The sequence below is a fragment of the Atractosteus spatula genome, chromosome 9, assembly GCF_055471065.1.
Source record: "Atractosteus spatula isolate fAtrSpa1 chromosome 9, fAtrSpa1.hap1, whole genome shotgun sequence".
Lineage (NCBI taxonomy): Eukaryota > Metazoa > Chordata > Actinopteri > Semionotiformes > Lepisosteidae > Atractosteus > Atractosteus spatula.
Window position 1 is genome coordinate 18036223 of NC_142714.1, and position 13476 is coordinate 18049698.

Consider the following 13476-nt stretch of genomic DNA (forward strand, 5'->3'; position numbering starts at 1 on the left):
AAGCACATACGAGTATCACATTTTGAAAAATCCACAGATACAGATACATAGGAGGTACAGACTAGACTTAAATGAAAGGCAGTTTTTAAAAATCTCTTTGAAAATAAACAAAGAAGTGCCTTCAAGTCCATATTACAGTTAGGCGTCTGATTTAACTTAGGGACTCTGGGTTTGGAGATGTGAGCAAAACTTTACGTAAGCATCTGCAAATGATTAGAAATATATCACAGGTCTCCAAGGAGTGCAAAAGCTTTCATTGACCTGCCAGGAGTAGAGCTATCCAGATCCATCAGCTGCTGTCTGTAATTTTTCTTGCATATCTGAACAACACAGTGGCATAGTATTGGCTAGCTTGACTGCAATTTATCAGTATACAACCGGATCATTCCTAAGCCTTCATTGACTATGCAACCACTGTGAGACAGGCATTAGAAACACCAGGCAATTAGAATGAAATCAACCACATTCCTTGAAACCCAATCTGGCATTTAAGGTTAGGAACTGAAGCAAGTATGTGTGCCAAAAATCATGGAATGTCTGGGTATTCCAGAAAAACAATGGTTGAAAGATTTGGAGGGTGAAAAAGTGCTGGAATAGATTTTGTTTACAAAGTACGTAAATATACATGCACTGATGCTCAGAATTAAACCATCACCACAAGAACCAGAGACATTGCAGACATCAATTGAAACAGCTTTGTTTTAGATACATCTGACTTTATAATGAATGAAAATTTGAAACGATTACCGTTTAAAGATAAAATGTTTTTCAATATACTAGCCAACATCTTGGCAGGGTTTAATTTCAAATTATATTTTCATTCTGGCAGTCAATCAAAACAAAGTTTTTCCAGTTTTCCTTCAGGCAACTCCAATTATTCTCCTAATGTGGCATGGTTACTTTGTCACCTTGAAAACCATAACAATATACAATAAGCAATGAGCTTTCTCCAACATCTTATGCACTTCTCAGCTCCCTTGATGATTATTACTGTCAGCTGTATCAACATTCCTTTAAATGTGCTGGTTTGCTAAAAAAAAAATAATTTTAAAACACTTAAGAAATGTTTTGTTTCAAGTTGTTGACACCCTTGTGCAAACACGCATTGCATGGTTTCTTGAAATAGTTATATGGAATTGTAAAACTGGAAAGTTATTCCTCAGATGCTACAGAATATAATGCCCATGTCACTGGTCAAGAAAACAATGTATACAGTTGCTTTTTGTATGGGTGTAGAACAGCTTAGAGCAGTGCATTATAAGAACAATTAGATGACAATACAACCCTCGTAAAGCTTGACTGCATCCAGAGTTGGCCCTATGCAGGTTTGTTGTGTTGGCTTGGAAACAGAAGTACGTTTGTTTTTTTATTTTGTGCTTTGAAAAAAAGGTATTCATTTCAGGGTGGTGAATGTGAAGTCAGCTGGCACTTAGCTATGAAATCACAGTTATTAGTACCTAAGCCATTTAGCTCTGTTCCATGGAATGCAGTGCAAGGATTATAAAAATGATAAAGATGCTGCCCATTGGTAGAACCTAAGGTCTGAGCTCATAACATAAATACCCCAATCAGTACAGCTAAACTCGAGACACAGGTGACATATTTCACTATTTAGTTTACATATTACCATGTTCACTACAGTTGAGTTACTTGATTACTTTTTAAGCTTCGGTGAAAGTTTCTTACTGGTCTACAGTCCAGGCTCAATCAAAACTTCACCTCACTCAAAATGTGATGTAACTGCAGACTTTAAACCCAACCCTTGAAAGCAGCTTTCTGTTTCCTTTAGGCTTCTATTATTCAGTGGAAAGCCACAGCAAAGAATAATCAAGGAGTAGGCTCAGAATGTCTCACTTTGGAATTTATCCTGGTGTAAAGTGAATTATGGATATTCGTTTCCAGGTCTAAAGTGAAATACAGATTTTCACATCCAACATCCTAACACCCCGGGGATCAGTGTGGAACTGGCCTGGCACATACTAGCTCTGGATAAATAGCTAAGTAACATGTCATTAAAGGACAACTGACAGCTCAGGTTCCTCTAGGGAACCTCTCTGATTTGAGGGGGACTGCAAGGTGTGGTTAAACTAGAGAGACAGTCAGAGCCAAGAGCAAACAATACACTGCCAGTGCAGGTTGCCATTTCTGTAAAACTTGTTGCAGAAATAGTAAAACAAACTTGGATTGGCTTGTGGTCTGAGCATGGATTTTGTCTAGATGACCAGGTTGCTTCAAAATGTCTTCACAAATTTCATGGTGTGACAGTAAAAAAACTGAAGACGAATCATAAGATCTAAAAATGATGTTTAGCCAGACTATGGAATGTGTGTTTACATATAGACAAAATAAGCAGGATGTGACCACTTTCCACGGAATTCCCCTAGAACCTTGATGAAATCCATCCTCCTTAACTCAGTGCAAATTGATACACTTTGTTGACCAACCCGTCTTTGGTGTTTGGGTTCCTTCGAGCACTGATTGATGCCTTTCAGATGTAACACATTCTAATTAGAGGCTATTTTTCCATCATCATTCAACCAGGAAAGTTTTAACCAGTTTAGGCCTCATATCCATGTTCTCCGCTCTCTGAGAATTTGCCTCAAGCATTGTTGTTACGTAACAGGATTTTAAAAATAAATTACACAACCAATAAAAAGATGATTTGGTCCACTGGCTAACACTGCTTATATAAAAATTGAAATGCTCCAGATAGTGACGCTGGTGAGTCAAGATTTAAGCATTTTACCACATCAATAACACTAAAGCTTATAGAATAAGGAAAAGCTAGAAAAGATTATAAAATATTTCTGTACTATGGCAGATGTTTACAGTAACTGAGTGTACTCTCCCAGGACTTGTGAAAGATGGCAGAAACAGAGGATGCAAGCTGGTTAGAACCAGTATTGATCTTGTATTGCCTTATGATAAAAATGTTACTTAGCAGAGAATTCCAGTTAGTAAAAGGCCAGATTGTAAAAATTGTATTGTTATCTTAAGACAACAGAACAGGAGCAGGTAACCTTAGACTACAGGTTAAGGTGGGACTTCCTCTTACAATTTCAGTCGCTGCTAGAATAAAATCCACAATGAGAAGCATACAGTTTAGGATTTTAAAACTGTTTATGTGATCTCTTGCAACAGGGAACTGAATTCTGAAAGAACAGTTCACTTCATCAACCTAACAGATTAAATAATTCCTGTCATTACTTAAACACATTATTTACATGTGAAACCTGTTAAAACCCTATATGGGACAAATGGGAACAGAAACAGGAAATTCCAGAAACGTTTAATCTCCATTGATGTATTGTCATTTTTTTTTATTTATAAGTGTAGCCTGATAGGGAGCCAAGTACTATACAGTATGTGCTTGTGCTAAAGGGGATTAAGTTCTATTCTCCTCTACCCCACTGGATCAACCAAGACAAAACCATACCAGGTCTCAGTGAGGAGTAATAAACTAACAGTGATATTTCACTTAGGATGTCATCACCTATTTTCAATTAGTGGTACTGGAATAATGTGGGAAGGAAAGGGAAAACTCTATCTGCTAGCTTAGTTCCTTTCTATTTCAAAGCCCTACTTATGGAATTCCGAAAACAAATACCATGAATCCTTTTAGAATCTGAGTAAATACCATATTACATTTGGTATTTCTTACATTATTCTTCATTTCATGTAATATTCAGATAAATACAATATCTGACAGAAGCCTGTATTTACTGGCAGTGGTCAGCCCACAAGGCATTCCTCACCCATGGCAGAAATTGTTGTGTGTGGGCTCCAGCTGGAAAAGAAAACTATTTAAATTGTGCAGTCTTCAATTCATTTGGAAAAGGAAAACATATTGAAAAGGAGGGCATAAACCAACCTCCTCTGAAAAGAGAATAACAATTGATGAATGCTTCAGGATATTTCTAACTTAATAGTAATCATTCATATTAGATTTTTAACAATTAATTATTACAAGAAAATGCTGACACTTTCAAAGAGAAACTGGACAAACTAGGACTTGGAAAGATCGATTTCTATAGTAGGTACTGTATAATGAGATCAGGAGGAGTGCGTAGGTTAAGATGCGTCATGTAACTCTTATCAAGCTACTGCAACTCCTTTTGGAAAAAAAAAGGTCTCTTATGTCAGTCTGTAGGAGGTTAGACTGTGATTACATTTACAGTACTGCTTGAAAAAATGATCTAGGCATCAGAACACAGTGATATACTGCAGAGAGGTTAAACTTGGCTACACAAACTGGAAAAGAGAGAAAAAATCAAACCAATATAAACACCTGTGTACATATATAAAATTAAACTAATATTTTAATAAAACTATAAACATCAAGGAAATTGTGCATTCTGTTTTCCCCAGTTCCTCCATTTTTTATCTCATGGGTGATTTACTCATCTGCGCTCTCACAAATATATGGATCTGATCATTTGCAAGAGCATTTGTTTATCTTACAGGACATCTTTGTGCCTCCACTGGCAGAATTATAATAGACGTTTTGTCCTGAAGTCACAAGGGTTTGCTTTGGTGCTCATGCACCACATTAAATACAAAGGATTTCTAATTAATAAGCCCTGGAACAAATCAATAAAATGGTCAAACACACAAAATACTGAAAAAGTGCATCTACACTACCTCTACGTTTATATCCTTTTATGCGATTACCCACAATTTTTATTTTAGTTATTGCCCCTAAATAAACAAATTTTACTTTTAAATAAAAGTTGCATTTGCAACTTGTTGGATTACAGTAATCAATAAACTGAAACAAATTTTGTGATTAGGGACTTTAATAACATAATCACTAGATTATCATTATAATCACTATTTCCAAGACTGGCAATTGACAGGAACCATTCAATTGCAAGTGCCAAGCAAACTATATCTCCTACACTGATAACTCAAACATTCATTTGTGCAGTTCTGAATAGTATATAATGGTAACATTACAGTAAAAGAGAGATGTATTAGTAGCCCATAAGGTAACACCATTGGACTGTTTTTTTTTTCCTACCTCAATATGAAAAATCAGGCTTTTGAAACAATTTATTATACCAGTTAGAGTTCAGCGGCGGACTGGTCTTTTTTGCCTTGAGATCACAACTCTCCTTCCAAGACCAGTCACCTAGAAATTTTGCACTTCAGATTGTTTTAAAATTTGACACATCTTTCAATCGCAAGTGAAGTCCTTGATAGTAGATTTTTATTGATTAAAAGGGACAAAAAAATCTGTTTTTGATTCTCTGTGTCTAAAAATAGGAATGACCATATAAAAGGTAATTCTGCATGTTTCAGCTGCAGATCCTTCATTTTCTTCTCTTTTCTGTTCTTCAGTATGGAATTAACCTTTACTCGTTTAATCAGCCAATGTCCACTGCCACAGCTTCCCAGCTGAACAGCTTTAATATACCAATATTACAGACCACACATTGAATTGACTGTGCGCATTTCTAGATTCTTACATCTGGAATATGGAAGTACAGTACTGTATCTTCAACAATTTACTGTAAGCTGTTACCTTTTCATTCAAATCAAAAACTGATTTAGATCCATATCACAATGGGTTATCCTTTACAGAAGGGCTTTTAAAATTTTTTTTGCTTGGGGTATTATACTTGACTGCGAGACTTAAATTCCACCAAGTGTAATTCCAAAACTCTTCTAATTCTTAGAATTCCCAGTCTTTGTCAACAACTCTGTAGGCAGCTGTGTAAAAACACTGTCATCAAGTGATCTTCCGTCGATATTGCTTTGCAATTCTTCTTGAATTCAGCATCTGCTTATCAGTAAAGTTCCTTCAGGGGGATAGACATCAGGTACCTGACAACACAAAAGGGACTTATTTTTCTCCTGACACCTTTCTGTCTGACAGCATTGTTGCCCAAACTAGAATTTCAGGGGTGTTGGATATGCTTGCATGAAGTCTTTTATTGCATACATAAGTAGCCTGATTATACATTACATTGCCTCTCAACACCTCAAGGTGACAGTGATAAATGCTCAAGGAGTGCCCACTGAGTAATGATTAGCTCTGTGCTAACATTTTCTGTTAATGTTCTACTGCAAGCTTTTTGGTTTAAAGGGATTCTCAATAGCAGTCAAACAACAGTTGAATCTTGAGAATCAAATTACTATTTTCTTTTAAAAAATTTAAATGGGCTGCCTCACAAAGAGATGAGTATATTTAGAGTCAGCATTTGATATTTACAAATGCTCATTTAGATTTGAATAACAGCAGGCTGGAAATTTTTTATAGGTTTTGTCTGTGCAGGCAGTGTGGCTATTTCAGAGTTTAACAAAAAACACTTAAGGTGAAGAACTACTAAGATCTCTTTTAATAACAATAAAGCATTTATTCTATACTGTATACAATTCAATATAACTTTTAGAGTACTACAGTTAAATTTTTTTGCAGCATTTTTTAAACTATCTCTTGTTTTCAAAATGTTTACTCGGTGGGTGTTAAAAGTAAAATCACTTCAATCAAAATGTGCAAGGATAAAAACAATTTATTTTATCATTAGAAAAAAAACTAATAAGATTTTGGGGATCAACAGGGGACATCACTTGACACTGAAAATGTCACAGCGAATGAACAGTGAAGGCATATTTACAGTAAATGCAAGATTTTAAAATTTTAATTCTGTGTACTGAATTCAGGGCAGCTTTTAAAATGCAGGCTTGATGAAAACCATCACTGTCACTCTTTCAGATAATAACTGGACCTCGTTGAAGACTTTGAAACATCTGTCACCAAATATTTACAGTAAATAAATCAATCCAAAATCTAGAAGAGGACTTATTAATATATGCAAGAAAACTTATAAGTAGATAATAAGATAAGTAGCTTCTACACTACATGTGCATGAATTACATTTTACTGACGGAACAGCCTTGGTTGCGATGTGGAAATTAGCACAGCATGAGTTTAGCCTCCAAAAGGGTAAGCTGAAGAAAAGCAGGTAGAGACCATAGATACAGTAGCTGACTTCCAAATTTCACTCTACTTAACAGTATTACTTATGACTCAATGACATACCTGACATAAACACTCTTCTGGGAGCTCAATAAGCCAAATCTGGACAAAATTTATTTATGTAAAATGGTTAACTGGAATTCTTAGGAAGAAATAGTTTAAAAATGTGGATGTCAAAAAAAATAAGTGAGGTTAACTGGATGCTTTCAAAACTGGTATAATATAGAACATAAGCAAGGCTTCAGATGAAAAGAATGCATTAGGCCCACAACTTCATCCAGCCATTTTTTCAAAGAAATCACGACAACGGTCTCAACAAATTTGTAACTTGTTCCAAGCCCCCACAACCCTTGGAATAAAACATGCCTCCTCTTCTGCACTAACAGATAGTTTGCATTTGTGTTCTTCAGTTTGTATTTCAATAATGATTCTGAAGAAGACCATTACTAGTTAGTTAATGCAGGGAACCAATGTGTTACCCCTCTAACAATCAGAGAAGAGATTTTCAAGCTTCTGCTATAACACCTTTTGGCACTATTTCTTCAAAAAGAAAGAGTGTTCATAACATCTCAAACATTACAGTTACATTGGATAGATAGATAAGACTTTATTGATCCCGAAGGGAAATTGATGTGTTACAGCAGTCCAGCCCAAGACAAGCAAAAACAGACATCAGAATAGACGAAAAAGTATACAAAATAAATATAAAATAAATAAAAATAAATACATAGGTGTGTGCAAAATAAGATTATCATAGTCACTGTAAAATATGTGCAAAACGTGCATAGGTTTATACAGACTGATTGTCCAAAAAGTACAATGGAGCAACATGCTGTCCATAGATGAGCAAATGAAGTGCTAACAGTCCTACCCTAGGGCAGCATTATACACCCTGACAGCCGCCGGGAGGAAAGACCTGCGAAAATGTTCCCTTGAACACCGTAGCTGGAGCAGTCTGTTGCTAAAAGTGCTCTGCTGCCCAGTAACAGTCCCATGAAGCTGATGAGAGGTGTTGTTCATGATGGCTGTGAGCTTGGTCAGCATTCTCCTCTCAGCCACCACCTCCAGGGGGTCAAGGCTCAACCCCAACACAGAGCCAGCCTTCTCGATGAGTTTATTGAGCATATTTGCATCTCTTGTCATGATGCTGCTGCTGCCCCAGCACACAACAGTGTAGAAGATGGCCGCTGCCACCACTGATTCAAAAAAAATGTGTAGCAGTGTTCCACACACACCAAAGGACCTGAGCCTCCTAAGAAAATAGAGTCGGCTCTGACCTTTCTTGTACAGGGCGTCAGTGTTACCAGACCACTCCAGCTTATCATCCAGGTGTACAGGCTTTACAGGCATTACAGGCTTGCAAAACATGGTCTGTCAGTTGTTATGAGATTTACAATTACTTTATAGGCACAACTGTAAAAAAAACAAACAGCAAACTGCTTTACTGTAGTGTCAAAAACTACCAGAATGAATACCATTTTCAAAAACACAAAGTTACTCATGAACTCTACAGTAGTTACTCTACGGTCCTGGGGTTTAAAGATCAAATGATCACCTACAAAATTAGAAAATTATTTAAGTCTCATTTCTTTGCCAATCCCATACTGTTTGTGTTGTTTGTAATTATTGAAATGCTAACCTCCCAATATCCGCTTGGATCGAACAGCCCATGAATTACACAGTATCTAGGTTTCAGTAGTCTTATTTTCACAGCAACACACCTCCCTTTAAAATTTTTAAATGAAGGTAATTTTTAAATGCTGTAGCTGTGATTATACTAAGTTGTATGTCTATTATATTTAAAAGAATACTGTCCGGATGTCTCATTCAACCGCTGGTGAAAAGTAGTGTAACAACATACAGTTAGTAAAGTGACAAAATTGCAATGATTCGGAAAAACATTCAGCTGCTAGGATGGTAAGTGAAAAGCACGTCATGTTATTTCATATTGTGCAGACTGCTATTGCTTGTAATTAACAGCCCAACTATTTTTAACAGAATCAAAGTTAAGTTGAACAGGATGCCAAAAAATAAACACAGTAAACATGGGACATAGAAAACACTTTTCTCACAAAATGGAAAGAGTGAAAGAGCCGTTTAAGACTCCCCAGTTAATTACTTCCAATACAACGTTACTTAAAAAAGCTTTGTTGCAGATTTACAGTATGAATTACTCAGAGAATTGTCATTTGGATAATTAAAATGTGCACAATAAGTGAAAATGTTGCAGAAACAAGGAAAGACAAGTACAGTATATTGCTTTTACTGGTATTTTCATACACAGTGATACTGAAGCACACTATTCAAGCACGATTGGAAATCTGTTTTGTTCCACATTAAGTGTTTAGTTAGTACAGTAAACTACTTCACTATAAGTGAAATGGCTAGCTGCATGTTATATTAGCCCCTTGTCTTTACCAGGAGAGACATGAAGTCTTAATATCGCTGTAAATCCTGTGGAAGAAGTTATTATGATTGGAACACTGTTTAGTCTGAAAACTGTCAGATACTCCCATACTCCTCTGTTATTTTCAACGTAAATTAAACTAATCTCAGCACACTGGAGACAGCCAAAAAGGAGGGTGGGGGGGTTTGTTCTACCGAGATGCATACTGTATGACTTCATCTGCCAGCCAAGCATAGACCAGGGCACTATAATCAGTACAAAGAAAGCTCTCTATTCTAATACCGTGTAACTGGACTATTGAGAAGAAAAAGACAGCTTTATTTTCCCATAGTCCAATCAGCAGTCACTAGCACCAGACCATCATGAAAAAAAGCATTTCATCATAAAGTGCAGCAGGAAACATTTCCTAATCATTATGAGAGAAAAAGTTTCCTCTTCATGAAGAAAAAAAAGTACCTGCTGAATTTACATAACTAGATTCCAACATCTTAATCAGTACAAATGTCCCATGTTTATTGTCATAGGTCATATGTTCATGTTTGCATTGCTATCAGGAACGTTCCCTGAATTAACATGTATTTACTTTTGGATCACCATTAAAAAAACAAGGTGTTGTGCTCTAGTCAGCACAAGCTTGCACCACATTACAAAAATCATAGTCAAGCAGATTGTATTCCCAGTCAAAGTAGCTCTTTTCATTTTCAAACTTTAATTTTATTGTGCTGTAACACTTCAATATTCTGTATAGTTTTTCGATACCTTTCATCCAGTAATACAACCATATACAACTTTTTGCTTATGTCTTGTAGAATTTTGATACATAAAAATGTCTACTAAACTTATAGCATCAGGTTTCATACAATTCCAAGGTCGAACACAGTATTGATATAGAAACAACTTTCCTGTACATTACTCACAATGAATGTGACATGTGTATAAACAGTACAGGCATCAACAGAGAATTTCACCCATGACGTTTGTGATAATCCAGAGTGGGTAATGTTCACTGCTGTAAATCTGTACTGTCTCCTTTTGTTCATGGGGATAGAGATTATAAAATTATAATCGCCATCCTTGCTGTTCCTAATTCCCAAGATAATTCACACAGCTTTTAATTGCCTGAGAAAATCTCTTAACCATCTGTACTAAAAAAGCTTTTGTCAAGACCTAAAAACAAACTCCCAACTATCATTAGAAAAGTGTCAGCTGGACTTGTTTTTGTACAGTGGAAGTGCCTCAATTGTGGCAAACAGACTTTTAAAATAAAAATGTGAGACTTGGTATGTTTGGTAATAACAATGCAGATACTGTTTCTCTGTACATTTTATACCAAATAACTTTCCTTTTCTAACAAAATTGTGTTTTCTTTTGGAGAAGAGGGAAAGTGAAGTGTTATTAAATATAAAGTTTTAGAAAGAAAAGGCTAACAACATTACAATTACTCTTATTTGTTTGGAAGGAAACTTAGGCTGTCATGCACAGCCTATGTGGCTTTCTTTAGCTCTAAACCCATCTGTTTAGAAAGTGACTGAAGTGATGGAAGAGATAGCCTTCTCCTTTGACTTGACTTTCACAAATGCTTCCCTGTTTATTTTCTGTGATGCTATCGGTTGCTACACAAAAGAAGAACTGTCTTGTTGTGAATGTGTCTGCAACAGCCTCAATGCTATGTGCCCTGTGCAAGCAATTTTGTCCAGTGCTTTTGCACACTGCCACACAGCACTGTGTACACATACTGTAGCTCACAGTGCCAGTGTACACTTGCCGCTCAGTAAGCGAGTGGAGCACAGCACCTCTTTCGAACTAAGACGGATATAATAGGATCAGTTATGTTGAAATAGTTTCTTAAAGTCAGTGGCAAAGCCTCTGTGGGCAAAGGCTTGAAGGATACAGGCCTTTTAAGGTAGGATATTTTTCCAGTAAAGCTTCTGTCATCCTGACACCCAATTTTGAAGCCTGGCCAATGGACGGATTATTGAAATCCAAGCAATCCCTCATGATCAGTAAGGTCAGCAGACAAGCCTCCAGCACTAACGCTGTGCTATGCAAGGTCTGAGGCAAATGACCATTGAGCCAATGAGAAAAGACAGATTTGTGGAAAAGACAGTGCCGGCTATTTTTATCAGCCCGTGCGATTGATAATGTTATAACAACAGTCCTTTCTAAAGCAATGCTTTGTATGCTTATTAGCATACTGTACAATTAAGGCCAGTGATGCTTTGCTTTAACGTCAACAAAAACTCTGTAACAACTGTGACTATCAGAAAATACAGCAGTCACAGAGGCAGACCATAGATAACAAAATCACATGATCACCGCTGCAGCTGTTACTCAGGACAAACACTAAACATACATGCAAGTACACCATATTTTTCCTACAGAAATTTACTTCTCCTAGATAACTTTAAAATTCCAACAACTGAATTTATCTCCATAAAACATTTTATCGAATCTCTAAGACTAAATTTGTGAAAAGAATAATTCTAGCTTGTGCTAGTTTGTGGATTTTGCTCTCTACTATTTCACCTGTGGCTCATTGAGAAAACAAAGTTCAGTCTAAGAGGGAATGGCTGAAATAGGATACAAGACAAAAAAAAGCTATGATGCACAATCCAAGCCTATAGTCAGTGGACAAAAAGAATGGAATGGGTAAATGAGTGACCAAGCATACTGAAAGCAAATGCTTCACACAGGTGTAGTTCATGCATTAATTGTGCAAATAATATGCTTAGGGTATAAAGATTCTAAGTACTTAGCAAGAGCTTCAGTGATCAAGAGAGCTCAACTTGCAGATGTTTCAGGAGCAATAGTGTCCAAAGTGATAAAGGCATGGAACTACAAAGGAAAGACATCATCTGCAAAGGACAACATTGGAAGGGTGTAGTGGACACATGTACCCCAGGATTGTGATATCTGTGCATTAAATTTAAATCCAAGACACAATAGGTGAGCATCTACGGGTCAATTGAAAGCATATTTTAACCTGGGGAAGGAGCAGCCTTTTTCATCAAAAAGGGCACGCTGACAGCTCCATAGAGAGAAATACAATAGTAGGGCTGCAGAGCATAAACCACACTTCACTACTCGCAATACGTGTTTTGTAAGTCCTGCCAATTGACTTTGAAGCACGGGAGAAATGTCATGGTTAGATGAATCATCCTTTCTTATTCTCAAGAAACAGACAAGTGCACGTGTGACACCAACCTAATGAATTCTACAGCCCTGAGTGCTTGGTTCTATGCAATACTAAATGTTTCTAGTGGTTCTATAATGTTGTGGAGCGCATTTTCTTGGCAGGTTTACTTGCATAATTATTATTAATAATGCTACATAGTGATCTTCACTTCAACTTTGCAGCATTTCTGTCCTGCAAGAAGGGGAGTCTTCCAGGTTGACAGTGCCCCGATGCGCAGAGTACACATAGTCAGTCACTCAACAGTCTGATGAGTCTGACACTGCTGTTATCCATACTTCATGCACTTTCAGTCACCAGATCTGAACCCAACTGAGTATTTAAGGGATATCCTGGTACAAACACCTGAGATGGCAATTTTTAACACCATCAACCAGGTGTGAGCAGATTGAATTTCTTGTCTTGAAAAAAACCCTCCTGCAGAATTCCAGATGCTAGCAGTACTTATGCATAGTACATACTGTGCATGCCATACTGGCAACACATGGTATTCCAACACCATATTAAATAACTTTACATTTTTTTTGTCCACTGCCTGTAAAAGTGAAAATTCATCTATCATCAGAAAGCCTCAAATTTCTTGAAAAAGCCATGACAATCTGGAGCCTATTCAAAATGCACATGGAACAAGAATGGGACTACATCACGGACAAGTTGTCAATCTATGTAGGATACTTACACAGGTGCATGGAGACAACATCTTTCACTTTATTTAGAAAGCACCTGACAAAAATTCACACATAGGGAGAACATGCAAACACTACACATGGTGCCAACTCCAGCACCCAAGAGATGCAAACAATTCCAAGAAACACAAGAAGACAGCCTCTTAATGAACAGTAACATTACATCCTGGAATTAAGCTTTTCAGTCTGGGATTTAAGGCCTGAAGTC

At 36.8% G+C, this 13476-nt stretch overlaps 1 protein-coding gene across 4 annotated transcripts in view; it reads right to left on the reverse strand.

Moving 5' to 3' along the window:
* Positions 1–13476, reverse strand: part of LOC148828333 (pleckstrin homology domain-containing family G member 3) — a 103271-nt gene that overhangs the window by 57516 nt on the left and 32279 nt on the right. The window lies entirely within an intron of this gene.